The following is a 27,330-nucleotide window of genomic DNA, read 5'->3' as shown; positions in this document are numbered from 1 at the left end:
TAGCTCCTTCTTTTCACAAGCATCTTTCCTGAGCTACACCTTTATGACAAGATAGTGCTAAGTGGAGCTATCTGCAGTTCCACTAGCTTTAAAAAGTCCATTTAATTTGAAATGGCTTAAGGGACCCTAAAAATACATTTGAGTTATAGTCAGCTGCTTAACATGCTTCAGGCGCCTGAACCAAATATTGATTTTAACATTTCTTTTTAAAATGTCCATATTCTCAAAACAACATGACTTCAAATTACAAGTTTAGTTGTCAGCAGCATGGATTAATGTTATCAATCAATCTTCCTTCCTCCAGACAGTAATTTTCTAGAGCCTCCATTTTGCTGTGTTGTAATGAAAAGAAAGCTGATGCCTTATTTGGCTAAATCATACAATCATAGAATGCTTAGGGTTGGAAAGGATCTTAAGATCATCTAGTTCCAACCCCCCTGCCATGGGCAGGGAAGCCTCACACTAGACCGTGTTGTCCAAGGCTCTGTCCAGCCTGGCTTTGAACACTCTCAGGGGTGGGGTATAAATGATAGTGGAGATTTTGTTATGTATATGGTTTGGCTATTTTTCTATTTTTTGTGGCTGAAATTGGTTATAAAGGGTGCTAGACTTAACGGGTTTCAATTATTTCCCATCAGCACTTTAAACTACATGTCTCATGGTCTCAAGTAAATAAGATTTTAATAATAAATGGGATCTTAAAGTTATTTAATTCAATTTTCAATAGATATATTTAGCATTTTCATTTTAATAATCTCATAAAGAGATTATGTTTTACTGAGAAATCAAATGCTTCTGTTGTGTTGATAAAAGTCTATAGATTTGAATTAAGCTTTTTCTTAGCTGGAATTTTTGACAGTGTCATTTTTTTTAATGAGGAGAAATACCAACACACTTTTTGTGTAGTGGACAAACTTCTGTAGTGAAAATCTGTAAGCACGTACAACTGAACTAACATTCTGAAATGTTGGTTGAATTTTATTTCATTTTTTTCAAATATGTGGATCAGCTTTGAAAAAAAAGCTCTGAGAACATTCCTAAAAGTTACTTATTCGAATTTGAGTATAGCTAGCTAGAAGAGCAGAGAGGGAAACACATTGTACTTCTATTAATGAATGTGCTGTCATTTGTTCTCAGTGCATGTGGTGTTCTTAGTTTTCCTGTAGCATCCTCCTCCTTTCATCTTCTAGATTTTGAATAGATTTTTGACAGTGTGATGTATTAGAGAAGGAAAAAGCTTTATGCATCTTCTATGTGGGATTTTTCTTTTACCTAAGAAAATTGTAAAGGATCTTGTCAAAGTTGATTTCTTTGTGTTGACCTAAGGAACTGGAGTTAAAAGCTTTTTGAAGTGTGTAGCAACTGCGGCAGCAATTTTATATGGATGGGAGATCAGAGCTATATAATAAATAGCTAGCTGCATGTATATGTAGCTTCTAAAAGCCTGCTCTCTTGTCCATTAAATAACTTTTTAGTCTAATTAAAAATAGCTTCTAATTAACCACGTGGTAATATTGTGCTATGATTAAGGGAAGTTTCATTTGAATTAGAATTCATTTATTTGCCAACCTGAACATAGTCTGGCAACATGCTATTTAACTCCATCTCTGACTTGAGCTTTCTGCATCGTAGTGGTGTTATTGCAGTTTAATGACAGAGCTGCTGACTTACAAGTGAGCTAGCATGCAATTACAAAGCTTCTTGAGCAGCCTGTGCTCATCCCCAGTTCTGCTGTTAGAGACTTCCACGGGTGACTGCCCCAGAGATGGCTGACACACTGTGATCATGATTCACGTCAGCATCCCATGACAAAATATCTGGCAGAGGGAGGCCTGTGTTCCTGAATTATTTCTGAAATAGGCTATGTCTTTCATTCGTAAGGAATGCAACTGACTGTATAGAAAGGGTCAGAAAATCTCTTTCTGGCAAAAATGTTCTAGAAGCTGGGCTTAAGATAGGAAAGTGCAGTTTTAGATGTCTACATATATATATCTAGATATCCTCAGTGACGTATATGTATGCTTTGAGAGGTCTGTTGTTGTATCTTGCAAGTGTATGGTATGGAGGGTAGCTAATGTAAGACACAGGTTGCCTCGCTGACTGAGAGGGTGTGCTGGCTTTGGCTGGGATACAGTTGATTTTCTTCATCATCCCTAGCATAGGGCTGTCAGATGAATGCAGGACAGGGCAGAGCTAGGTCAGTCAGCACCTTCTGTGGCACTGAATGTAACTTGTTCTCTTTAGATCACAACTCAGCAAACAAATGTTTGGGAGTTTATTAGCATTTTTGGTGCTAAATTTTTTTTCTAATAATAAAACGTAGGCTTCTCATAAAGAAGAGAGGAGGTCTGGGAGTAGTATTAATTATCCCCAAATACGTTGCAGAGTGACTTTGCTGTTTTGGAAGGTGATTCTGATGAGTGTTTGTTCTGGCAAACTACGGGCATGTCTGACCACTTGACTGTGCTGTTATTATCAGTTAACTTTCTGAACTCAGGCACTGAACAACACAATATTGCTGTTAGGTTTTCTTTTTCTTTCTTGGCCAAACTGTTCTTCTGCCATATGTCAGAATTGGGAAGAAGTTACTGTTCAAACAGATCAATTTTCCTTGACAGAACAATCTACAAATGTAGATAAGAAATGTTCCATCTCATAACGTATATAGAATGCATAAGATACTTCTTATTTGGGGGTATACCCTGATGATATGGTTTATTAATGGAGGTAAACAATAACTAATTTGTTTCCATTAAAGATGTCTTCTTTTTTGATCAAAAGATTAAAGAAAAAAAGTGTCTTTCTCTAAAAAAGTGGAAGCAGCTGGAAATTCAGCATTATACCATGCAATTATTATGTTAGATGCTAACCAGTTAATCTTTCAAAGGAAAGGAGCTCTTGGCATATCGAGTTTCAGGTACTGGCTGTGCTTCCTGGTGTCGTCAAGAGAGGTGGGTGACAGCACTTCTCCAGACGAGAAATTCTGTTCCAACGTTTGTATCATGGCATCCAGGAAGAAATCAATTAGAGGTGAATAGCTTGAGGTGGGAATGCTGTGTTGCAGACAATACATTGATCCAGTTAACTGTGTGTGGGAGAAGTAAATAAGAGTTTATTAAGTACTTTTTTAACATCCAACACAGAAAAATACTAGTTTTTCCTCTCCTGCTCTCCACAGATTCCATTAAATGTTCTTTCCTCCCAGTGAATTCAAAGAAACTGGAGATGTCAAGTAGCTTGTAGGATGGTGTTTGTAGCATGTTGGAGTTTGTCTCAAGCTAAATCCAGGCTAAAATGTAGAAAGTAGACTCAACATAAAGATGAAATATACAGCAGGGATAAGTCCTAAGAAAAATGGTTGATACAATGGAAATTCTGCCTAGCTCTTGGCTACATCAATATGAACAGGACCACTATATTTATGACTTCATGTATAACTCGAAAGGTGGAGAAACAAAGCATGTCTCCAACTGCACAAACACTTCATTTTCATATTTGAGGGCTGGAGCTCTGCTGTTGTAGAGATAGAAATCGTGGTCTGAAGGATTAGGGGCTTTTAGGCCAAAACTGCAGATAACAAAGGGGACACTGTAGTGGTCCTGAGAATAGCTCTCCCTTCTTGCCCTAAATAAATTAACATAGTCTTTTTGATTTCCTCTTTACATCTTTAAGCTCATATTAGGTCTTCTCTGTGCTGATACGGCAGTGACACATTTCTATCTTTGCTCATCTTGATCTCATTCAAAATTCACACACTTCCTGAATATTAATTCTCTCTCGCTTTACTCCTCATCCTTATTCTTCTGTGCCCTGCTATACCTCTGTCCTGGTTTAAGCAGCTAAACACCACACAGCTGCACACTTCCCCCCTTACTGGGATCACGGAGAATATCGGAAGAGTTAAAAGTGAGAAAACTCATAGGTTGAGATACAAATAGTTTAATGGGTAAAGCAAAAGCTGTGCACAAGTGTCCTGGGTTCAGCAATAGCAGTCATTTTTCTCCTTCTTGGTAGCTGGTGCAGTGCTGTGTTTTGACTTTTGGGCTGGGAACAGAGCTGATAACACCGATGTTTTGGTCTGGCCAACGACTTTGTGAGCCTCATGCACTGCCAGGGAGGAGGGAAGCCGGGAGGAAGCAGAGACAGGACACCTGACCCAAACTGCCCAAAGAGGTATTCCATACCACAGCACGTCATGCCCTGGATGTAACTGGGAGTGATCCGGAAGGGCTGAGACTGCGGGGTTGGAGGAGGTACCGGTTGGTGCTTGGTCGGGCTAGGGGGGGCAAGTTATCGGTCGGCTGGTGCTGAGGTGGTGTATTACCTTCCCTTGTTATTTCCTTTATCATTATTATCACTGGTGGTAGCAGTAGTGATTTGTGTTATACCTCAGTTACTAAACTGTTCTTATCTCAACCCGTGGGAGTTGCATTCTTTTTGATTCTCCTCTCTGTCCCTCTAGGAGCAGGGGGAGGCAAGAAGGGGGGGAGTGAGTGAACAAGCTGTCTGGCTGGGGTTAAACCACAACACCAAGCTAAGCAAAACAAGGACTTCACTAAGCACTTCCCATTGCAGGCCATCTCCAGCAAAGCAGGGCTCCATCGCGCATGATGGTTATTACTTGGGAGGACAATCACCATCACTCCAAATGTCCCCCAGTTCCTTCTGCTTCCCCAGCTTTATATGCCGAGCATGACATCCCATGGTATGAGATATCCCTTGAGTTAGCTGGGGTTATCTGTGCCCCCCCCAGCTCCTTGTACACCCCAAGCCTGCTCGCTGGTGGGGTGAGGAGCAGAAAAGCCCTTGGCTCTGTGTGAGCTGCTCAGCAGTAACTAACACATCCCTGTTTCCAGCACAAATCCAAAGCGCCACCCCATACCAGCTGCTATGAAGAAATCTATCTCTATCCCAGCCCAAACCAGCACAACTTGTTGGAGCAGCTGTTACTGTGATACTACCTTTTCCCCCATCTGCAGGGCAGATGGCCTAATCCACAAAGAGCCACTATTTGCTCATGGATCAGTTTTCAGAGCGTCTGAAGTGAACAACTGACAGTCTTCCCAAAGATGCTGACCATGTCCATGCCTGGGCAATGTTCTGCAAAACAAGAAAAGTCTTTCAAGACTTTTATATACTCCCCTTTCTTTCTCTCAATGGGAAGACAGACCTTGGTAATATATTTTTAATTTAAGAGATTGTTTTGGGCAAGTGTCATACCAGAAGACTAATGCTTGCTTGCATTGACCTATGATCCCTTAAGTTTTTCAGTTTTCCTGCTGGCATCTGCTCTTTATTTCAATATTTGGGCTTTGTTGCCTGGAGGGTCACTCTATCCCTGCTGTTTAAATATGATGTAAAACTATTTATCCTCTGCTTTTGGAAACACTGGAGAAGAACAAGAACAAGATGGGCTAGAAGTACACTTAGTCTTTGAGAGTTTAGTTAGCAGTGGGATGTATGCTATAGTATATCTGACATCATGTAAGCTGCATGTACCTTACCATAAGAAGAAGGTCTGTTGGAGGGCAGCTTGTTATTTTATGACTCCTATTCAAAATCAGTCATAACAGATTAAAAAAGAACTGAATAATGGTTTTCAGGTGTATTTTTTTGTGAGTTAAATGATGAGATGGTTTTCTTTTGTCTTCTCAGACCTTGAGTGGGATATGTTCCTCTTGACAAACAAATTAAACCAGACTGGTATCTCTACTGCAGCTCACACTGTTTTCCTTCACAGAGATTGTATCTCTCTTGTGAGCCCTGTGCATTGTTGCAGGTAGGGCAGGTAATCCTTCAGGAAAAATATTAACAGAGAATCTGCATATACTGTAACTTGTTACAGGAAAGTGGCCCTTTTGGTGTGACAGTATCATAAAGACAATGATACATTTTCACTTCACAACACAGGATGTCCTAGGACTTGTAACACCACGTAACTGAGGAGTGGAACTGCTTTCTTTAATAAGCTGGTGCACACATATTGTGTGCTCCTCACCATCTGTCCTTGCTGGAGCTGACGTCTGCCATCTGAGGGCTGCCTCCCTGATGCTTAATTCTCTGATTAGATGCTTGTGGCACCCTCAAACCCCCTCCTTCCCCAACAGAAACTCAAAGACAATTGAGTGTCTTTGTACCGCACACACTTCCATATCCCCGTGGTGCTTTTGTGCATACACCCTTACGAACAGCCTTTTGTGTGTCCAGACCCCAGATGGTTGCCTGCAGTCACAGCCTTCAGAGGAAGAATCATATTCAAATTGTCTAATGGATAATAAACTGTAGTGACTTTGCTGCTGATGTGAATGGATGTTTTCAAGTTGAGGAAACAAAAGATCTCCTTGGGTAAATTGCTGGAGATATGTATCATTGTACATCTTGAAAAAGGGGGGCAAGCTGAATAAATGACAACTATGTATTGGGTTTGCTGAGGAAACAAGCACAAGTTGAAGATTTAAACCCAGAAAATCTGGCAGAATTAGAGAATCTCTTAAATCCTGTTGTTGAGATTATTATAGCTAAGCAGCTAGCAGGCACTTTTTGTATGTTCTGAATTCACATGGGCCATATTTAATAGCTGAAATACTTAGCAGTTTAATTTTACTGAAGCAAAATGCTTTCAAGAAGAAGACTTTCCAGCTGCTAGAGCATTCCCAGAAATTTACAATGTCTAGAACTCAAAACCTTTGAGGCTCTCTCCCCTCCCCTCAGCCCTTCACATCAGGAAACAGAAACATGCTACATCCTGAGAGTTTCAGAGGGAGTTTTCCTGCACTTTCAGATGCTGGTAACCAGCAAAAGGAGAGGCTTAAGTGGTGTCTTTAAGTATTCCAGGGCTGGGAAAACAAAGTTGTGGGGGTTTTGTTTGTTTCTGGGGGTTTTTGATTGTTTTAACATGATGAAAGGTGTATTAATATAAATTTTTGTCACCTATGAAACAGTACAACTCTTATTCCTGGTATATTATGTACATATATATATGTATGTACATGTATATATATAGATATATAAAAAAAGCTTATAAATCTAAGGCGAACGTCTAGAATATGCTGAGCAATGGCAGTAGTGTATTTTTATAGGGCGAATGTGAATAAATCCATCTTTGATCCAGTTTCTGTAAGTTACAGAAAGCACAGGATTTTTCTGCCAGAAGGAAGGCAGAATGCAGGGTAAACTCTGTCTTTTCCAAAAGAAGGATCTTTTTTGGGCCTACCTCTTCATTTATCTGCTAATTATATTTTGAAATCTTACAGAAATTATCCACTAAGTATTTTAGGAAAGCAGTTTGAAAACAAAACCAGTCTGTTTCTTAAAAAACTTTCTGGGCACTGGATATAAGAGATCCATTATTACTTGTATTTCCAGATATATCTCATTGGGAAATCTGGGTGACAGATCTACCCACATTAGCCCCTAACGACAGGATTTGAAGAAACAGCTAATATGCTATGGTTTTGCACACTCTAGCTGCCTGTGATCCAAAGTATGCATCTTTTGGCTTTCCATGAGTCTTTATTTTGGGATGTTCTGTCTGCATTAAAAGATAGGGGAGAAAGTTCATCACAGTCACTTCTTGCTAACTATAAAGTAAGAACTTTTCCCATGGGGAGCTGTGCAGACCTATTCTCTCCCTTGAGTGGCTCAATGGCCAAGTACTAGTGGTATCAAAAGCATCATTTATATCTTATCTGAGTTTCCTTCATGTACAGTAGCTGATGTAACAGAATGCATATACAGTAACCTAGTGACCTTGGGGGGTGTTGGATCAGTTATGATTCAGTCCAAATCAAATTAAGATTATACTGACGAATTGAAGAGATTTAAGTGAGCTAATGAGGATCCACTTGCACCCCAAACTCATTAGTATCACTTCCCTTTTCCAAAACAAGCTCATCATGTACTGCAGTGGAGGCAGTCTTGTATACTAACTTGGTGTGAGGTGTTCCTGTGACAGTCATCGTCCCAGACTCTGTACCCATCTTTTCCTACTGAAAATTTTGTTTGATTTCTTCTCTGAAATGGATCCTCCTATAGTTGCATTTGATTGCTATAATGGGGAAGTGCTATGTAGTAATACCACTTGAAAATTAAAGCATGTGCAAAATATGATTACTTTCATTATTAGATATCAAAGCAGAGACCACAATGTCAGTCTTGTGATGGGAACTAGCTGCCAGTCAGGTTTTGATGGGGTTTGTGGCATTGTAATGACTTGAAAAGGTCTAATGCAGTTTCAAAGCAAGTTCTAAAACCCCTCTTTGTACCGGACTGCAGCAGCCAGTGGAGATACAGGCTTTTGGGCTTCCCAAACAGGAACTGCCTCCTCAGAGATCATTTTCTGGCAAAGGTTTTTCTGCATTCAACTGCTGGAATTTGACGTTTAGGTTGTGCAGAACCCAAAATAATTAAGGAAAATAATTTTTTGATTGTTTTCAGTAGTGTAATAACTATTGTCATCAGTTGATTCTGTTCTGTCCCGAGATGTCTTTACTTTGTGTACTGCTGGCACTGGGCAAGTACTCACTGTGTAAAAGAATCCCTTCCCTAAAAACCTTGAAGTGCCTTGTTTCTTTGCTGGTGGAAACTTATGTATGCCTGTGTACAGCTAAATTTTGCATGAAGGAGACCTGAATACCAGCTTCACAGAGCAATCCGTTGCTTCAGAAAGTCCTTGAGACCATGAGTTCTGATGAACATAATACATGAGCAAAATGGAAGGGGACTTGAGCTGCTTTTAAGAGTACTGTGTGTGTGTATAGTCGGAGTTTGTTTTTTTTTTTCCTTACTTGATGTATTTGGGGAAGGGACTTGACTGTGTTCTAGGATATGAAGTATATAGTAAGCTTTGGAAATACATGGGTAGTTCTACTTTTGGATAGGTGGACTTTTAACATTTTAAAAGAAGATACTCTTTCAGTGTTAAGTGTTTCTGAATGTCATCCTTATTTCTCAAAGAGGGCATGCAGAATCTTTATCCTCTGTTTAGAACCTCTGAACTAATGAAACATTCATGCAAGTGCTGATTTCCTAACCTCTGTGGGTTTTCCTCATTATGGTTGTAGGAGGATGTACTCCAAGAAGGTAAATTCTAACTTCTACCTAGAGGCCTATGGGAGCAGATCTCAGTCTCAGCAGCAATTTCTTAATTCATTAAGAGATGCAGATGCATGGATCCTAGTGTCCTGGTTAATCATTTTGGTAGACTCCAAGTGGCAGTGGTTAAGCCTGAATTCACTGTTACAGGAGTACGTGGCTGGGTCAGAATGAAAACACCTATGAGAAGCTCTGTCACCAGACAGTGCTTTGAATGGTTGGAGGAAGGTGTATGCTTCTGTAGTTCTCTGGAGCCAGCATTCATGGAAGCAGCTTTGGGACTGAAATACTCTAAAGATTTAAACATCCTGTGTAGGAATTTTGTGAACTTTAGCGAACTAGAGCTAAGGTCATGTCTTTTCATATGGGTATCTAAAATGCATGAAAACAAAGATTTTTCATCATAATTCTTGTCTTTGGTTCCTGTCTGAGAATGATCACTGTAGCATTGCTGTACCTAAGAGGGCTGTTAGAAGTAATACGGGTTGCTTAAGCACCGTAAATGGAAAAATACAATGCAATGAAACATGGTTCTTTACAATCAATAAATTTCAGTTGTGTATTTGTGGCATCTTGTGGACTTCAAGGTGGGCTTTATTGATACTGTCCGTTCTGCTTATAACCTTTTTCTTTTTTTGGACCTCACTCAACTCTCCCCTCTTGCCACCCTGAGTATAGCAATGCCCAGAAACCAGGCAGGTAAAATAACAGTGAGTTGGTTTGTTATTTAGAAGAATTGCAGGATCGGGACCTTTCAGTACTTATGGCGTGTGTGTAGGAAATGTTTCATGATTTACTTTTGAGTTGAGAGTGGATGAAGTTTCAGATTTGGTAAGCATGGAACTAACCTCAAAGGTGAGTGTGTTTGGGAAGAACAAATTGGGGCAATTAATTCTTTGTGGTCTGTTTGCCAAGCTCAAATGCCAAAATACAACTTCAAACTATGATTGTCATGTGTGATGCATGTAGAAAGGAGATTATTGCCTTATCTCTCTTGATCTAAGCTTTCTTTTTCCTCATCTTCTTTTCTTAACTGCACTTACTTTTTCATGGGCAGCAGTGAGCAGCTTTTCCTCTCCCTATTTGCCCAGTGATTGCAAGCAGATAGGAGAAGCAGAGATTTCTAACCTGCCCTGGTGTTTCCCAGTCATGCAGAGAAATGTATGTTATTCTTCAGACTTCCTTTCTGCCTGTGATTTTTATTCCATGAGGTAAATCGAACCAGTGGAAGACCTGGAGAATGAGATCAGCTCAAAAGAATTGGCTGCATCCATGCCATGTTTGAAGTCTGGTTTAAGATCGTGTTAATATTTAAAATGTGATAGTTTCCTATTCTTTTAATGAGCCCTGTGGAGAGGTGTATATACATTCTCATCTTTATACAAATAGCATGTTCTAGCCCTCATTAATCAAAATGACACTTTCTACACCCTCAAGTGTTTTCACATTTGCACATGAAGTGTACTCCCAAAACTCTGTGCCGCCTGATTGATCTCTGCATTGTTCAGTTTTCAGATCTACATGTCTAAAGCTGGCTGAAAAGACACAAAAGTTGACTTCTGATGTGATTTCTTTAATCTTCTCTTGTAGCATTAGTATTACAAACCATGTAGAAAGTCTTTCCAAGTTTGCTTTTTGCATCAAGCTTGGCACAGGCACGAAGGACCACATCCTGTCTTACACTGGGAAACATTCTGCTTAATGCCAGAAAAAGTGTTAGGAGGCACTGCTGCTTCGGGAAAGTGTGGAAGGGAATTAAGCCTGCTAAAAACTGAGGAAAAGAAACCAAAACATCCTTTGTGGCACAGGCTTGCCCCACATACTCTGTGCAGACATGGTCTGTTCTAGGGCTCCTCTCCCAGATGAGTGCTGTGGAGCAGATATTAGGTGGTGCTCACGTCCAGGAGCATTTAAGTTCAGTAACTTGTCTGCTAGTGAAGTGCACAGACACAGACAACTACTTGTTTCAAGACTTCCACATGTGTATATATAAACCAAAGACTGCCTGAGGGAATGGGGAGCAATAGAAAGCCTTTGCTAGGCTAGAAGAACAGTGGAGCATATAGAAAACTCCCATTCATCCTTTGTTTTCTATTTTACTTTACTTCTACCAGTTATCCCAAAGGATGGGGGTAGATATGCAGGGCCTGGAGAGAAACTTGAGTGTAGTCCTTTTCTCTAACGTATTTTGGTAGGGTTCTGCAGTGCCTGACCCCTGGAGCCACTTCTAGGTCCTCACAGAAGGAGTACTGCCATTACCTGATACATTTTCTGCTGTCATGGCAGGCATGAAACACACTGCTGGGTTTACTGCGGCTTGTAATGAGGATTTCTTGACTGAAAGCTCTCAAAGGATTTGCAGAACTTCCTCTCCATTTTTGTGTGGGTGTTTCTCTTGCCCCGCTCAGTTTTTTTGCTAAAAGCCTGTCTTAAGATTTCAGTAAAAGAAAAAAGTAGAAATAAACATCACCATGAAAGAGCAGGGAGCGGGAAGTCTTGTCCTCTCCATCCCCAAAAGTAGAAAGCATAGGTAAAACAGTATTTTTGGAGGAAAAATACTTAGTAATGTAAGTTCTTTACCTTTGTAAGTTTTGATTGTCTCGTCACCTTTACAGACTGCTCTAAAGTCTCTGAGAGAGGTTAATCTGTTTTTTGGGGTGGGAAGTACACAGACAGCATGAGGAAAAGCAGCATCCGACATTTCTTGTCTTGAGCACTGTGTGTGTGTGAGAGGGAAAACCCAACCTCTTTGTAACCCTATGCTGTGGTGGTGGATTTAGAGCCAGAGATTATTAGGATTAGGAAACGCCAGTTTTCGGGTTGGTATTTACTGATGTTAAGGCGCAGCGATGGAAGCGCTCGCCTTTGGCTGTTTTGTACCCTGCACTGGTTCGGCAGGACTTGCCTTGCTTGTAGATCACTAGATGCTTACCTAAAAGTGTGGGTTTGGCATGCAAAAGTGTAATTAGAGCTTCACCTGCATGCATATGAGCTAGAGAGAGCAGAGAATGCAGCCTCCCGTACCCTATCCCCACCAACCCCAGGCATCTACATGCCTTCTGTGTCTGGCCGGGCCGAGGGCCCATGTGGTGGCCGTCCCTTCCCGGCGGTGCCCGGCAGCCCGCCGTGCCGAGCACCTCACCCGGTCCCCTCACACGAAGGCCGGCGGGGCGGCGGCCGCAGGGGCCGGGCCGGGGCACGGCGGGCGGGGTATGCGTGTGTATGTGTGAATGGGGAAGGGGCGTCGCCATGTACTGTTAATTCCTTGGTCATTGGATTAGTAACCCTCGGCGATGAGATCAGCGGGATCAGCTTTCGCGAAGGGGGCACGGCGCTGCCCGCGCTCCCCACTGCGCCGGCCCTCACATGAGGCGGCGGCAGGCGGCCCGCAAGCAGGACGCGCACACAAAGCCCGCCACAGGCCGCCGCACCGGGCACCGGGCGGGGCTCCCGGGCGGCCCGGCCCAGCCGAGCCCCGCAGCCGCCCTGGTGCCGGGCCGCAGCCCCCCGGCTCCCCACACACCCGGCGGCGGCGGCGGCGGCTGGGAAGCGGCGGCGGGAATCAGGTTTAATCCCGGGGAGAGCAGCGTGTGGAGGGACGCGCCTGCAAGTCACGGCGACCGGGATCTTGGAGTTTGTTTACTTGTGATCCGCGTCTTTTCTCCTGGATTCTCCTTCTGCTGGCGTAACGGATCGATAGAGGTGCTTCCATGGGGGTTTATGGTAAGTTTGTGGTGGGTGGGTTCTGCTGTCGGTGGGAACGTTGCGTTTTGCTGTACAGCGAGGCGAGTTCGGTTGGTTCTTTAAACAGTGCCGTTCTTCAAGCTGCTTTTTAAAAGAAATGCACTTCTGAACCGTTTGCTGTTTTGTGATGAAATGTTTTTACGTTAGAAATTAGTTTCCTGAGCTATTAAAGAGGTTTAATTTTAGATGTTAGATAGCTAGAGGCTTACGCTTCTTATAAACTGAGTTTATTTGACTTTGGGCTGGTGAAAGCAAAGCCTTTTGCCTGTCCGTTGCCACAAGCTAATATTTCACAGTGATTTCTTGGTGCTTTTTCAGGCAGTAAAAGCCAGAGCTCAGTTCAGCTGTTTAGACGGGTCTGAAATACTAAACTGTCTCCTCAGCAAGGCTAACACGAAAGCTGAACCTCCGTCAAGTCAAGCTTGGATTTGTATGCGAGACTTGGGTTTCAACAAAGAAAGGTATTGACCGAATTTGCCCTCACGTTACTTGGGAAAGCTCCCAGGCAGGCAGCTGGGTTAGCTGTCGTTGGTCGGGAGCTGTTGGGAGAAGGAGCAGGGCTGGGAGCTGGATGCTGCTCTCACAGACCCCTTTACTCCTGACCAGGGCTTCGATGTAAGGGCAGTGAAGGGAGTCGATGTGGCAGCGTCCATGCTGGCAGCAAAGGGTTCTTATTTCTTTGTGTCTAGGACTCGGCGTAGACTGCAACAGGGGGAAAAGTGTCCTATACAGAGAGATGGCCAGCTACTACTTCAGCATCTACAGCCCTTCGGTGCTCAAGTCAGACCTTATATATTCTCAGTGCTCTGTTTGCCTTCTGGTGACAGAAGCAATCCCCAATAAGATATCTCCACGTTACGAAAGAGCTTATCCTCCAGGGGAAAAACAACCCCAAAGAGTTGCTCTCAATGCCTGTGGCTGAAATTGGCCTGGCTTGTGCAGCATATCTCAGAGGATGCTACATTTTTAATGCTGTTTCTGTAACTAAAGTAGCCCGCCAGAGACGTGAATATCAAATTGCTGTTAGATTATTTGGTGCTGCTGACAGAGCAGTGCCAGATGCCGTATGTGCTCTTAACAACAAGCGGAAGTCTTATAACTAGCCTTTGTAATGGGAGCCTGGTTTTCTTGGTAGGTAATGCGCCTCAGTGTCTTGCTGCTGACTCTAGATGTCCTTGGATGACCATCCTGTGCCTCAGTGTCCCTGCCAGGACTGGAAGGAGACCTGGTACTTGCCTGTATCACGGGGATGATAAAACTTCACAGCTCTGTGCCTCGTTGAGGCCCTCATGTGGGTGTTGCTCTGGAAGCATGTACTGGTGCTGTTAGGCTCGAAGAGCCCTGTGTTCATTCGCACTGACACTTGTCAAACCAACAGGCTTCCTGGACCTGTGTTTGTGTTTGCAAATGTCACTTCAGCCAGTTTTGAAGCACCAGGCTTCCTGTTCAGCAGCCTCGGGGGCAGTGCCACCTTTCTGCAACGAGTCATTCAGAGCTGTGAGGGTTTTGTTTTGTTCTGTTTTTCACAGAAGCATGAACCTCCCCAGTGAAGTATTAATCGAGTATCTCACTTATTGAAAGAATCAGAACTTCTGATGTTTGGTTTGAGCAAGTCAGAGTCATCTTTATGACTTTGTGCATTTGTGCAGCTGAGGAATTTCTGAACGATAGGCCATCTCCCTCTCCTACAACTGCACAAGCAGCAGCTCATTAACTTGTCAGGCTTCATTGTTGCTGTGTAAACTTCTGTAATGGATTTTCCATGTACCAAGAAAAAGTGAGCAAGCTATTTTTGTCTCATTTTCCTTCACACTCACTGCCTCTCTTTTGTCTGTAAGTCACTGTCCTCTTTTTATGGGAAAGGAAAATAATTTTCGAAGTGGTACTCAATGCCATGTCACAGGACTGTGTGATGGTTACTGTCAGTTGGATTTTGTTTAGCTGAGAGAGCTGGAGACTTTGAGGGGCTGTTTTGCCTACACAGTTGAGGCATAGTGGTAGCAATTGAGGAGGAAAGCAGAGTATGGTTTTCTTAGATGTTAATTGTTAAAAATGCTTAAAGTTATTTGCAGCATCATATTAGATACTCAGCTGTCTCATCTCCATAATTCTTCTTGGACAAGAAGAAGAGGGGTAGATGCCTTTACCAGGTTCAAGTTCTGTGAGCCATGCTGCATTTTAGCTGTCTCCTCTCTTTAGTCTATTTGGCTGCTCACTACTGCTGCACCAGCGCCCTTTACCCCATTCTTTTTGTGCTGGGGCAACATCACTTCAGTGCAAATTTGGGTCTTTCAGAGTCTTCGAGGCGTGGTAAATCCCAGCTTGAATTATGGAAACACAGAGCAGGCTTGATACCATTTCCTTCCTTGGTTAGTGAGGATGAATGCACTCTTCTTCTTAATAGTACATTTGCATACAGGAAATAGATGTATTTTCTCCGAACCAGGTTTCCCAGGAGAGAGTTTTGACGTAAATGTTGCTGGACTTCATAAACCCCAGCTCAAGGCTGAGTCAAGACTAATGGTAGAGAGGAGTAGAGACTGGTATCCTGGGGTGCTTACCTTCCTGATGCCATTCAGGAAGTAAACCTTGCTTATGGCATGGGCGGTGAAGGCTTCCATGCTGGCAAAACTGTTTAGAAGGTCACAGCTAACTTGGTGTATTGTCTTGCGGAGCTATATTAATACAGTACATGTGCAGCTTGAGGCTAGTGGAGATGTAGGCTGTGCATGTCCTGGGGACATTTATTAAGCCAGTATAGATCCATTTTCTGAGGTAAAGGCAATGCTTAAGGCTGTCCATGGAACAGTTAACTGATTTTTTTTTTTTTGCAGCCAAAACTCAATGTAAGGTTGCTGTGTATAGCTAAATGCTTGCTAATAATTCTGGAAGTTAATGTTTGTTGGGCCTACTGTTTGAAAGCAGACATGCAGTGGATTCTAACTTGCCAGACCTGATAGCTACCTTCCCACACATAGTTTTCATGGTATTGTGTACATGCTATTAAGTCTATGCATCCTATGTACATGTATCACTCCCTGCAGTATACACGTGCTTCAGGGATGGCTTTAAGCTGTCTTTGACATGCAGTTTAGGCAGCTGAGAACTCTTGTTAGCTGAGGTATGGTTGTGCTGCCAGATAAGATGTTAATGCATCAATGTGCTTCCTGGAAGAGTTGTTTATGTCTTCAGACTTCTTTAGCTTCTACTCAGCTTATGCTCAAGTTGCTTATGGGGGTTTGCTGGTTTGGGCATTTTGCTTATTCACTTTGAAGAGGTATGTGTGGAGCACTACACAGTAGATGGACTGTATCCCACAAGTATACCAGAGTGTGTATATATATATATACACACCAGTATACCATACTCCAACAGGGCTGAATCCAGAGTTTACTGATAATGAGCAATCAACTGTTGTCCTTTGAGAGAGTTGTTATTTTACACTTCCCAAGCTACTGTTGCTCAAAGACAGATATGTACTCGACCTGTGCTCCGTCTGGGGTGAAATTATTTGAAATGGTGGGTACCATCTGAATCCACTTTAAGGTAATGTCCAGTATGATGTCAGGAATTGCCTCAGCTGCTTGTACTGCTTTACAGCCCACAGTCCTTTAGATTGAATGGCAATTAAATTGAGTTTGTTTGGGGTTCTTTTGTGTGCTTGGAAAGCTGATGGTATAATCAGTAACATTCACCACCTACCAAGGAAAAATCCTTTCCCAGAAGAAATCTAATTTCAGAGCAAAGCTTGAAGAACGCTGTGCCCTGGTAGTCTTGGTGGCAGCATGGAAAAAAAGCGTCAAAGAGGAGAGCAGGAAAATGTGCCTTATGTTTTGAGAGCAGTGCTGCATAAGGGAGAGCAGTGCTCATGGGGTGCTATGACTTCAAGCTGAGACCTGCAGTTGCAAGTTGATTGGCCATGTTTGGTTAAAACCTGATGGCTATATTTTGGCTACCTGTGCTCTATTAAAGTCTGGGCCTGTCCATCAGGAGTGCTGGATAGAGCTCACTAGTTTCCTTCCTTTTCCACCAAAAATGGAGTAGAGACAGGTACTAGCTTATTTAAATTTACATATGTGTGTTTATATTGTTTTGGGTGGTGTCTTTCTTACATGGGTATTGTCTTTGCCTCAGAGGCCAATGCAGTGTGGCCCCTCATTTGTGTAGCAGTTGAAATGCAGAAATTAGGCAGAATTTGGTGTGTTTTGGCCATAGCAAAAAAACACGGGAGGGAGAGTTTACATCTTATTTTTTAACTTACTAATAGGTGAGGTGCCTAGGCTGAATGTGGGTGCAGAGCTGTGACCTAAGTCTATCCATACTGATGTCACTTGAACTAGGACCAAGGCTGAGCAGCATTTTGTGTATTTATTTTTGCTTCTCTGTGCTTATTTAGTGTACCTGTGGGTTGAACGTCATGGGGTAATCCTGCTCCTGACTGTCGTCAGATGACAAGTTTTATTGTATTGCACTGCAGAGCAGTGACTTAGCAACTTTATCTCTGAGGATTTGTCAGAGGCTGAAGTGACAAGTCAGCTTTGGTGTGTGGCACAAAGCGCAGCAGTATATGAAATCCAGTCCCCACCTCTGAGCTGATTGCAGACTGATTCTTTCAGAGACATAGATGAGACTCTCCAGTTGAGTTTGCTTTCCCCATTTAAATACATGCATTTCCAAAAGCTTATTCTACTGCTGCTTTATTTTAGACTGGTTTGTCCCTTTATATGTTAGCAATTTCCAAAGATGATCTTACAAAGGGATTTTGAGAGGGAGGAAAAGGTTGCCTGTGTTTGCACTCTTGTCAGAAGAATGATGATTTCCTTCCTGCAGAAACAGGTTTGTGCCTTGGGACATAATCAGGGTCCAAAGTGCAGTAGCTCTGTCCCCCAACACCTCCCATTGGTGGGTACCTGCTGAGCCTCACAGAGTCATTCATTATGATTAGGATTGGAAGGGAATCATATAGCCCAACCCTCCTACTACAGCTCCTCTGCCTTGAGGATGTCCTTGTGTTAAAGGGCTGCAGCAAGGACTGCTGGCTTGCACTTCAGTACTGTATTTCCTCAGCAGTTTTCTGTTTGGTCCCTGAGCAAAGCTGTGTGTGAGGGGGGTAAAGCAAGGCTGGGACCTGGAGACTATGCAATTCCTTCTACACCTCACAGCAGCAGCTACCTCATGTGACTTTCAGCTCTCCTCGTGACCACACTGCGATGTTTAGCAGTCTGAGCAATGCCTTTCCATTTCATTTTATTAATCCAGTAGTCTTTGTTAGAAATGGTGTTTCTTGAATATTTAACCCCCCTCATATTTAGAGCTGCCCTTTCAAGGGGGTGTTAATCATGTGACAGCACTTGCATAGCTGTAGGCATGGAAAAAGGTGTGATTTCTCAAAACTGGAGAAAGCTTTAGGTACTTAATTGTCATTTACTTTTAACTGCTTCTCCTCAATCTCTTCTTCAGTGACTGCAAGACTAAACTACTTCCAATGGAAGGATGCTTCTTTTTTTCTCATCAAATATTGGAGGCCATAATTTTAAAAGAAGGCCTTGTTGCACAAAGTGTTTATGTCAGTGGTACATTTCATACTGAGAATGTGCTGTCTGCAGCAATCCCTAACTGCTCATTTTAGGCATAGTCATGACCTATGTGGTTGGATTTTTGTTTTCCTTTAAGAATTTCCAGGAAAATAGTTTTATTAGGGAAGGGCAGAAATGGCTTGGAAGACTCCTAGAATAGTTAGGGTTGGAAAGGACCTTAAGATCATCTAGTTCCAACCCCCTGCCATGGGCAGGGATGCTTCATACTAGACCATGTCGCCCAAGACTCTGTCCAGTCTGGCTTTGGAAGCTGGTTGTTTTTGAGCACTGAAATAATTCCCCAAAATCTTGAACTTATTTTCTTATGAAAGAAACCATTTTATGATGGAAGCCACACAAAATTAAACAATAGATGTATGATGCTGTCAATGAGGACTGTATTTCTCCCAGGTGAGAAAATGCTGTGGCAGTCCAATGTGTGTATAGCCAAGGAAATAGCTGGATTAAATGTTGCGTAAAGCGACTTTTGAATTTGGAGCTCTACTTTGTAACTTTCTAGCTAAATTATAGAATCATAGAATAGTTAGGGTTGGAAAGGACCTTAAGATCATCAAGTTCCAACCCCCCTGCCATGGGCAGGGACACCTCGCTCTAAACCATATTACCCAAGGCCTTGTCCAGCCTAGCCTTGAACACTGCCAGGGATGAAGCATTCACAACCTCCCTGGACAGCCTATTCCAGTGCCTCACCACCCTAAAAGGAAAGAATTTCCTCCTTATATCCAATCTAAACTTCCCCTGTTTAAGTTTTAACCCATTACCCCTTTTCCTATCACTACAGTCCCTAAGGAAGAGTCCATCCCCAGCATCCCTATAGGCCCCCTTCAGATACTGGAAGGCTGCTATGAGGTCTCCATGCAGCCTTCTCCTCTCCAGGCTGAACAGCCCCAACTTTCTCAGCCTGTCTTCATATGGGAGGTGCTCCAGTCCCCTGATCATCCTCATGGCCCTCCTCTGGACTTCTTCCAACAGATCTATGTCCTTTTTATATTGAGGACACCAGAACTGTACACAAAACTCCAAGTGAGGTCTCACGAGAGCAGAGTAGAGGGGCAGGATCACCTCCTTGGACCTGCTGGTCACGCTCCTTTTGATGCAGCCCAGGATACGTTTGGCTTTCTGGGCTGTGAGCGCACACTGAAGCCGGCTCATGTTCATTTTCTGATTGACCAGCACCCCCAAGTCCTTCTCTGCAGGGCTGCTCTGAATCTCTTTTCTGCCCAGGCTGTAGCTGTGCCTGGGATTGCTCTGACCCAGGTGTAGGACCTTGCACTTGGCATGGTTAAACTTCATGAGGTTGGCAGGTTTCTTGTTTCAGGGATTGCTATAAGGGTAGCTTGGACATACAGAATGGTCTGGGGGCTGGTACTGATACTTTGTTTTCCAAGTTAAATATTTTAGACTACATTTCTAGAATAAGCTGTGCAATGTTCCTCATCAAAGGCTGTCACGTGCTTTCAGCAGCAAAATCCTTGTAGCGTTTTGAAGTGAATGGTTGCTTTAAAATAAAGTTTAAAGATTAATTTGTTCATACTAGTATTTGTTGCTCACTGATGTCATCACATACAATTTCATAGTGTATCCTTAATCTGACTTCACTTACGTGAATTGTTGGCTCAAGTTAAACGTGATTCCAAAATTCAGTGTAGCTAATCTGTGGATTTAAGAGTTAAAATTGAAACCTGGTCTTCATGGCATTGTTTGTGTTGTATTATTTACTTTTCTGGCTGAGACACTTCCTTGAGGATAGAAAAAGCACATTAAAATTTAACTATTCCATTTGTTGGGTTATCTTAAAAACTTTTCCTTATTTAACCTGTAAAAAGGTATAACCTGTAAACCTGTAAAAAGGTGTTTTTCAGTTTTGTGTTGCCTGTTTGCATGGGGAGTTGAGTATCTGTTCACCATGGTCTGTCACTAGTCTACTTGGACTTAAATTGATCTCTGTGCGTGATACTAACATGTGCTGAACTTGTTTCAAGGCCCTGTCTGTGGAGCACAGCAGCTAGGTGGTTATTTTGGGTGTGTGACCCTGCAAGGAGGTTTAGGTGCATTGTGTTGTCTTGCTTTCATAAATTATGATACAGCATGAAGAAGCCAAAAGACCATGTTCCCTATTGTTAAAAACTGCTACCAAACATGTCAGAGATGACAGAAGTTGTTTGAACTAAGGATAATGACATTGAAGCATATAGAAGATGGCAAATGTTGCCATCCCCACCTCATTTTGACTGTGTTGCTGCATTTCAGTGGTACACCTGGTTTGTGTCAGCAATTGGCTGTGTCCGTGTGTTTCAGTATTGTCAGTCTGTGATGCTGTTAGCATCTGGGTAATACTTACTGTGATATTCTCACTTCTAATTCAGAGTGTGCTGATCACTCACTAAGTATTTACGTAGTCCTCTGGTTTTGATGTTGCAAGATAAAAACGGTGTGGTTTCTGTCATCTTTCATATTCAAAGGCAAATAATAATGTATTGAGGCTGCTGCTGATTGAAGATGATTACAACATGAAATAAAGAAGTTCCTTTGTACTTCAGTCGGTGCTGATGTAACTGTTTCCAGTAGTCTAGAAACTCTCACACATAGTTCACTGATGGCTTGTTTGGAGCAGGGTGCAGTGATCACCTACCAGAGATGTGAGAATGTGCACAGGAAGGATTTGTTACAACATGTATTGTATCTTATCCTTTGAAGTTTAAATATAACAAGATGTATTAAACAAGCATGAGCATGAGACCTGCAATATGTACTTGGTTCTCCTTGAGTTTCTTAACGTTCATATTCATGGTATTTGAAGCAAAACACGTGGGTGAAAAGAATGAATTGAGGCTCACCTGTGTGATAACTCTCCCAGTAGCCGTGTGCTGAAGCATAGATGCAGTGGGAGAAGGGATGGAAGGAACATTCAAGAGCCCAAGTGCTTGGAGGTGCAGTGGAGAAAAGGTGATGATTTTGTCAAAGGGACTAAGCCTAAGTATTGGTCAGGGTTTAATAGGAGTGAAAACAGACTGACTTTATAGGTAGGATGCACAAACAGAACTGTCGTAAGTTGCTGCAAGATACTTCTGTGGTGCTTAAGCCTCTGTGAGGAGTCAGCACTGATGTGGTAATGCACCTTCCTTCAACTCAGTAAGCTGCAGTGGGATGGCAGAAAAGGCATGAGACTGCTGCCTTGAATTTATGTTTAGGTGGTTTTTCAATTTATACTTATTTGTCTCTGTTTTTTCAGTGAGCATGATTGGTTTGCATTTGTTACTCTCAGGCCCTATAACAAGAATCAGCAGTTTATTTCTACTGAATTACACCTCTCCCTAGCAGTGTTGAATGATAGAGCAAGAGAATTAAAAATCCGTATGTGCTAGGTCATCACAGTTTGACTGCTGGAAGAAGACAGCAAAGGGAAATTCAAGCTGAAGTGTATCGACACCACAGGGATGTGGGAGTGACTGATGAACCAGCTTTTACTGCTGTTCTCCATCTGTATCCTGCTAATAGAGGATGTTGGAGCAGGAAGTCCTAATGAATACAGAAGCCAACCTCTCTCCCTTTACTCCCTTTATTTTTAGACTTTCTGTTTTCCCTGAGGTAAAACAGTTTGGAGTTGTGGGAACTATGTCTGAGGCTGGGCAGAAATGGGACTTAGTAGTGAATGCTGCTTGGTGTGAAATTATTTGGGAGATACGGGGAGACTATTTCTCATTGCCTGTACCTAGAGGTTGTTGAAACAAATTGCTTGGTTGGTGTAATGCAATTCCAGTGTGTAGAGACCTGACACCCTGTTTGCTTCTCAAGATGGGTGAAGATAGTGGATTAACGCAGAAGTGTTCTTTCTATTAATTTTGGCTGCTGGAAAGAGAGGGAAAACCACTGCCTAAATGTGGCCTCTAAATTTAGATGCCTGTGTTAGGAATGCAGGAAACGTAGTGAGTGTAGCAAGCAGCTTGGTTCCCCTGTGGCACTGCTGGCAGCAGAGACAACTTGGGCATCTCTTTCCATCCATTGAGAAAAATCTGTGTGGGATGCTTCCTCTGGATATCTTTACACCAGGACATAACTGGCACTTTAATATAACGTTCCTCAGACTTCCCACTGACATGGTCTTCCTAATAGGTATTCTGCTTGTACTATTTTTTGCTCTGAATATTTGCATGTAGTGGGTTTTGCTTCCACAGCTGTTCTGTGTTTGGTTTCCTAAGTGGTAAGAAAGGTGGTGTGCTGAAATCAAAGCTGAGCCTGACAGTCTATTGTACAAATATCATTCTAAGGGGAAAATCCCAGCAGTTATAGTATTACAGCAAGATGTGTGGGTAGATGGTCTTGGTAGAACTCAGGTTTTGCGTTTAGATCTCTTACAGTGCAAGAAGAAGAAATCATTACATATAATTAACCTTTGAAATAAAAGGGATTATCTTTCATTTTAATCACTCTGCCTTAATAGCAGGGAAGAAAAATCATCATTTTGTAAGATTCCCAGCTCTGTTCTCAATGTTTTCTAGCATGACATTTTAATTGACCTTTATATTGATGTGACTGATATTGAAAACTTGCCATTCTTGTGGGTTCCTACCCATTCCCCCCACTGTATATTAATCAGTTGTATCTTTAGATACAGTCAGCTTCTGTCCTGCTTGTCTTATAAACAAAAATTCAGTAAACAGTGTTTGTGAAGAGAGTTGTTACTTTTATTGGTCATTTTTAATGTGTGTCTCTCTTACTCAGCTGCACTTCTCTGTTAACACGAAGCATTATATAGTTGGCTTCATGTCCAGTATGTGTGTAGCTTGTAAATGAGCAACACAAGTAGGTTTCAAACTTCATGCCTGTGTTTAGCAGAACTGCTGGACGGTAATCAGCATGAGGGACTGTACGGTGCCAGCTTGTGCCCAGGAAAAGTCACATATGATGAGGAATGGCTGGAGACTGCTTGGCCAATGTGTTCCTCTCCAGATGCTTTCTTAATCCCTTCAATTAACTTGATTAAGCACCTTAGCTTAAATAAGCAGAATTTGTGACTTGGAAATTCTCCATGTAGTATTTTCCCATTGCCTCAGGAATTAATTCCTTTAGTATTTAGTGTGTGTGAAGCAGGCAGCTTTGGTTGCTCCTGTGCCTCACACAGGCATGAGATGGTATGTTCTTAGTTGAGAGGCACACACAGGGGTGTTTTGTTTTTTTCCTCCTTGCAATTGGGTCTAGTCAGAAGTCATAAATCACAGTGATTTCTGCATAGTGCAATTGCAAACCTTGTGTTTTTTTATTAGTATTAAAAGATCCCCCCTGCTTAGATCACTGTGAGTCCTCTATTGGTAAGGAAGAGTGTGCCCTCTTTTCCCTGTGCTTTTACTTTGCTTTGGAGCTGTAGAGTGCAAGGTTACCTCCAAATGCTGTAATAGAATCATAGAATAGTTAGGGTTGGAAAGGACCTTAAGATCATCAAGTTCCAACCCCCCTGCCATGGGCAGGGACACCTCACACTAAATCATCTCACCCAAGGCTTCGTCCAGTGTGGCCTTGAACACTGCCAGGGATGGAGCATTCCCAGCCTCCCTGGGCAACCCATTCCAGTGCCTCACCACCCTAAAAGGAAAGAATTTCCTCCCTATATCCAATCTGAACTTCCCCTGTTTAAGTTTTAACCCATCACCCCTGGTCCTATCACTATAGTCCCTAATGAAGAGTCCCTCCCCAGCATCCCTATAGGCCCCCTTCAGATACTGGAAGGCTGCTATGAGGTCTCCACGCAGCCTTCTCCTCTCCAGGCTCAACAGCCCCAGCTTTCTCAGCCTATCTTCATATGGGAGGTGCTCCAGTCCCCTGATCATCCTCATGGCCCTCCTCTGGACTTGTTCCAACAGTTCCATGTCCTTTTTATGTTGAGGACACCAGAACTGCACACAGTACTCCAAGTGAGGTCCCACGAGAGCAGAGTAGAGGGGCAGGATCACCTCCTTCGACCTGCTGGTCTCGCTCCTTCTGATTCAGCCCAGGATACGGTTGGCTTTTTGGGCTGTGAGCACACACTGAAGCCGGCTCATGTTCATTTTCTGATTGACCAGCACCCCCAAGTCCTTCTCTGCAGGGCTGCTCTGAATCTCTTCCCTGCCCAAGCTGTAGTTGTGCCTGGGATTGCTGTGACCCAGGTGTAGGACCTTGCACTTGTCATGGTTAAGCTTCATGAGGTTGGCATCAGTCCACCTCACAAGCATGTCAAGGTCCCTCTGGATGGCATTCCTTTCCTCCAGCATATCAACTGAACCAGACAGATTCGTGTCATTGGCAAACTTGCTGAGGGCGCACTCAATCCCACTGTCTGTGTCAGGGACAAAGATGTTGAACAAGACCGGTCCCAGCACCAATCCCTGAGGGACACCACTCGTTACTGGTCCCCAGCCGGACACTGAGCCATTGACCACAACTTTTTGCATCCTCTGGTACTTGAGCTAGGTAGCTGCTGCATCCATGATAGAGTCTGGCCACAGCAGTGACTAAGAAGATTTTATACATGGAATTCTATGTTTGAGAAGACTGTGTGCCATGTTCCAGTTATAACACTTTTAAGGTGTGCTTTCCTATTGCTCTCAGGTGTCTCTGTTGGCTGCAGCACGGTTCACCAAATGTTTTTCCTCCTACAGTCAGCAGTCAAGTGGCTGCTCTTGTATTCTTGTGACCAACATTTTAAGACAGTGGTTCCTGAGCAAGGGAATAGCTCTCAAGGATCTCTTGGGAATATAATTCAACTTCCTAATTGTACCACCTATGTCCTTTCCAGGTGACCTGGTGAATCCTCGTTCCTACCCAAACGCTCTATTTTCACAGTGTGTCATTAGATTTGGAATAGGAATAGGGATGTTGATACGGATGTTAGATGGTAGCACAGGGTTCCTGTCCATCCCTCTCTGCTTTCCTTGAGGGTGCCTTCTCCTTTTCCAGTAAGGATGGTGGTTATGTTATAGTGTTCTATATTTTTCAAAGCACAGAAAAAAGGTCCTTAAGTGGAACCAATTTCTGTGTATCCTAAAGTCACAGATGGTAGTAATGAACCCACCCATTAAAAACTAAGGCAGCACAAAAAAGGTTGACTTTCGGGCGTTGTGGTAGCCTGGAGCTCTGTGTGTCTCATCTCTCCTGTTTTCAGCTGCTGGCTGCATAAGCTTCCAAAATACACAGTTTTCAGTCTGGTTCTGGCTTGCCCTTCGAGCAGGAATATGCTCCCAGTCCCACTGATATCCATCCACAGGTTATGTTTGAACAGTTTTCTGAATTAAATACAAGTATTTCTGCAGTATTAGACATTGTAATGTCTTGCACAGATTGTCATTATTTCCATGCAATAGGTTTAGAAATTGGGATTCGTGTTGATAAGTGGGGTTGTTTTTTCTCTAACAAGAAGTACAACTTGCTTTCAAATTACTTCTATGTAATCACACTCCTCCCTGTGATCATACTGTATTAGTCAAAAGTGATAACATGCTTTGGTAATTAATGGCAAATCTAGATTGAGATTGAACCATTTACCTGCTACTTAATGAAAGGTGGTGATCAAGCATGCTTCCATGAAATTTCTCTTTCCAGAAGTGCCAGGTGGGCTGCACTGGCCTTAAGAGCTTGTGCTGTGGAGTTGGAGGTGAATGTCTTAAAAGGATACTAGAAAGTGAGAAAAATATTAGTGTGGGTTTAGTGGTCTTCCCCTTTATGTTGATTATGAGGGGAACAGTAAACATTGTTTGATTTATGAAGGGAACATCATGTCGATGATGAGTTACTGTGTTGATTCTGGAAGTATGAGATTAATTCCTTCGTCTTCTCTCCTCTAATTTTGGACAAGATTTGCTTTTATGTCCATTGTTTGAAATGGGCATTTACTGGCCTTAATTTTGTGCTGCATGAGCTCATCTGCATCGTAGAATTTAGATTTAGTCTAGTGAATCCCATCTGTGGGCTCTGGTTTATATTTCCACCTGCTTTTTGTAATTTGGAGACGAGGTCTTTCAGGAATTGAAGTGGGCCAGTGCCTGTGGAGAAAATAGGAGCAGCATCCACTGGTGATTAATTGTAATGATGAGGCTTCTGGAGTGAGATCAGGAAGACTTACGTGGAAAAGAGCTCTGAAGTCAAAGCTTTGATTCTTAAGAAGGGAAAATGCAACAGAACCACACAAATAAGGTCTATCCTGTCATTTTTGGTGTAGAATCTTGAGTCTTGAAGACTGATGAAAGCCAGTTAGCTTTTATAAACTACTTTTGCCTAATTTCAGGGAAATCTTTCTCTGTTTCAGTGAAGTTGCAGCTTTTTGTGGAGTTGAGTCCTAATATGAGAGCAGATTCAAGTCCATTGGGAAGGCTGTATGACTAAGCAAGATGCTTGTGGCTTCCCAGTATTAAAGAAGCTGACAATAGGATCTACAGGAAAAGGAGAGAAGGAGAGGGAGACTGTTAAGACTGAGATTGTAACAGAGCCCTTTTGCATTGATCTGTGATGAAGATGATATGCAGGGCAATTGAAGCTACCTGGTTTTCATTCCTTCCCCCACTGTAGAGAAAGATCTCTGTTCATGAGAGATTCTGCAACTAATAAGAAGCATTATAAACTCCTGGATTTTAACACTCTGTTTAACTTCCATACTGTGTAAATGACTTTCTTCAAACTTGGCTCCATTTTTGACTGTAAACTGTAACAGAGTTAGTTATAAATATAAAAGTGCACAACTGCTCTTGATCCCACGATTTTAACAACAAATTCCATGTCTGCACAGCACTTCTGGGAAAAGTGTGTATCAGTTTGTCTTTTGAAAGAATGGTTGGAACTTAAACCCCTTCAGTTTTCTAGTTTCTTTAGATACTATTTTTTTCTTAGCCTGTTGCCAAAGGGCTTGCTTTCCTCTACTGAAACCATT

General features: G+C 42.6%; 1 protein-coding gene across 3 annotated transcripts in view; it reads left to right on the top strand.

The window, feature by feature from the left end:
* Nucleotides 1-27,330, top strand: part of SPSB4 (splA/ryanodine receptor domain and SOCS box containing 4) — a 128,711-nt gene that overhangs the window by 33,676 nt on the left and 67,705 nt on the right. Inside the window, exon 1 of one of the 3 annotated variants that reach the window (XM_061378880.1) lies at nt 12,370-12,816. The exons of the other annotated variants lie outside the window; for them this stretch is intronic. The gene's annotated coding sequence lies outside the window, so the exon portion shown is untranslated. Of the gene's footprint in view, nt 1-12,369; nt 12,817-27,330 lie in introns of those variants that run through there. 3 annotated transcript variants of the gene reach the window in all.

Source organism: Neopsephotus bourkii, unplaced genomic scaffold, assembly GCF_033783945.1.
Source record: "Neopsephotus bourkii isolate Nb327-2 ecotype Australia unplaced genomic scaffold, CSIRO-AGI_Nbou_v1 NB_1768, whole genome shotgun sequence".
Taxonomy (NCBI): Eukaryota; Metazoa; Chordata; class Aves; order Psittaciformes; family Psittacidae; genus Neopsephotus; species Neopsephotus bourkii.
This window is presented reverse-complemented; position numbering and strand designations above follow the sequence as displayed.